Source organism: Oxyura jamaicensis, chromosome 6 (assembly GCF_011077185.1).
Source record: "Oxyura jamaicensis isolate SHBP4307 breed ruddy duck chromosome 6, BPBGC_Ojam_1.0, whole genome shotgun sequence".
NCBI lineage: Eukaryota > Metazoa > Chordata > Aves > Anseriformes > Anatidae > Oxyura > Oxyura jamaicensis.
Genome location: NC_048898.1, coordinates 14880943 through 14883253, shown reverse-complemented (window position 1 = coordinate 14883253; position 2311 = coordinate 14880943). Strand labels below are relative to the sequence as shown.

The window sequence follows — 2311 nt, the reverse complement described above, 5'->3', positions numbered from 1 at the left end:
AGCGTTGGTGCTCCAACAGAGACGTTTTAACCCCCTCAGGGTGGACGAAAGCCCCTCAGCACCCTCGAGCTCGGCGCCGGGCCCCCCGGGCGGCCGCCTCCCCTCAGGCCGCCTTCCCGCCCCGTCCCTCAGCCCTCAACAGCCGCCGCCGCGGGGCCGCGCCTCCCCCAAACTTTATTGCCTTCCCAACCCCTTCTCTCCCTCTCCTATTTTTTATTTATTTATTTATTTATTTTTGAGGGAGAAAGGTGGGGGGAGCTCAATTTCCCACTTGCCAACAGCAGATAAAAAAAGTGGGGAGGGACCTCTTCTGTCACAGCCTATGTAGATTAACCTTTCAATTAGCTGTTATCAGGTCCTGTGTCTTAGCACCAGTCCTCGCAATCTGCGTCCGCTCAGCGCCGGGGAGGCTGGAGGTTCGGGGTGGGTTTCTGGTTTAATTTCTAAATTAACGCTAATTGTTCGTGCGGCCCCCCTCCCCCGCCGCGAGCCGAGGGCTCGCGTCTGATCTGCCCGTCCACCCCTTAGTGTTTTGGAGGGAGAAGAGGAGCCCCGCGGAGGAGGAGGAGGGGAGACAAGGTATTCTCTCTGTGTTCATCTTCTTCCCCCCCTCGCGAGGGGGCTTAGAGAAGGTAACTGGTGCAATCAGTCCGCTGGCTGGGGATTCCCTCCACCCCCTCCCCGGCTCGTCTGGCTCTCCTGGCTGGGTCCCCTCCGTGTGTGTGTGTTTGGGGAAGGGGGTGGGGGGAGGCTGTGTTGTTGTTGTGTTCCTGGCTCCGCTCGCAGCCAGGAGAGAGAGCGAGCGAGCGAGAGACAGAGAAGGAGCGAGCGAGAGAGAGAGAGAGGAGCCGCGATCGCGTTTCAGGGGCAGCACATTCCGCAGGAACCGCTGCTGCAGGAACGCACGCGGGCGGAGAAAGGAGGTCATTGCGAGCAGAGGGGGGAAACCTGCATCCGAGGTCAGACTCCCCGGAGTTTACGTGGGGGATAACAGGGAGCATGCGATGGGGTTTGTTGTGCGTCGGGTGACAGGCTGCAATTTACCATAATAACCCCCTTTCCCTCCCCTCTCGCAGCGCAGGGGGCTTGTCACTAGGCTGGGCACTTTTTTTTTCCCCCTTTGCGTTGGAGGCTGATGCACGTGTTTGCAGGCACTTGCGCTGGGTAAATGCATCGCAACGCTCTGCGCTTTGCAGGGGAGGGGGAGCAGCAGCGGGAGGCGATGGCTGGGGTGGGCAGAGGGGGAGCGGGGCGGCGGGGGGAGGCAGGGAGCGAGGCGGGGGATTGTGTGCTGCGTGCTGCCCCCCGCTCGCTCCCGGGCGGCGATTGTTCCTCGGCAGGCGGGCTGACAGAGGAGCCCCCGCGCCTCGCATGGCGAAACTCGCAGGGACCTGCGTGCGGCCGTGCAGCCGGCAGTCATTGTCGCCGTCCCCGTTTCCCCCCCTCCTCCCCTCCCTCGGCGGCGCGGGGCGTGCGTGTGCGCGATAAGCGGCTGCCAGCGCCAGGCACCTCGGGCGGCTTGTGCTGCGAGCACGCCGCTCCCGCCCGCCCGCGCGGCCGGCGGCACCCGCGGCGCGCGCGTGACTCTGAGCATTGAGGGCTGCTGAGCGCTGTGTGTCGCGCGCCCGCCCGCACGCCCTGTGCCGGGCTGCTCGAGGCGGCCGCCGCCGGTGTCTCGCTCCGCAACTAACTTCAGCGGCACGAGCGGGTGGGGCGGCGGCGGGTGGGGGAGGGGAGCGGAGCCGGGGGGGGGGGAGCCAGACGGACGGCGGCGCCAGCCAACGGGAGGGCGGGCTTGCGAGAGCTCCCTCCTCCGCCGGCGGTCGCTGGCCAATCGCCGGCGTGCGAGGCCCAGCAGCGAGGCGGGCCGGGCGGCTGTGTGGCGGCGCTGGCGGCCAATGGCGGCCTCCGGCACCGCCCTTTCTCGGGAGTGGGCGGGGCCGCGCGTGGAAGGAAGGGGCGTGCCCGTTGATTGACACGCCCCGTCTTCCAATGGAGGAGGCCGGCCGGTTGCTGGGCGGGACGGTCCAGGTTGATTGACACCGCCCCGCCGCCTATGATCGCGGCGCGGCGTGCGCGGCGCGGCCCAATGGCGGGCGCCGGTGGGCGGGGCGCGGCGGGTAGGTGAGGTTTTAATGAGCCTCCATTGGGCTGCAATCAGTGTCATGTCGGACTCACGTCAGGCACAACGGGGCGAAACAAAATGGCGGCCTAGGTGAGGCGCGGCCGGGCGCGGCGGCCGGGGGGAGGAGCGGCCCGCGGGGGGGCAGCGCAGCCGCGGGGGGCGGCCGCCTCGGCGCGGCCCGGCCGC

The 2311-nt window shown here is 67.8% G+C and overlaps 1 protein-coding gene across 5 annotated transcripts in view; it reads left to right on the top strand.

The window, feature by feature from the left end:
* The first annotated feature begins 338 nt into the window (after positions 1–338).
* Positions 339–2311, top strand: part of KAT6B (lysine acetyltransferase 6B) — a 116987-nt gene continuing 115014 nt past the window's right edge. For 2 of the 5 annotated variants that reach the window (XM_035329729.1, XM_035329728.1), the window contains exon 1: positions 2087–2215. The gene's annotated coding sequence lies outside the window, so the exon portion shown is untranslated. Of the gene's footprint in view, positions 580–741; positions 960–2085; positions 2216–2311 lie in introns of those variants that run through there. The other 3 variants (XM_035329725.1, XM_035329723.1, XM_035329722.1) reach the window with 3 other exon arrangements.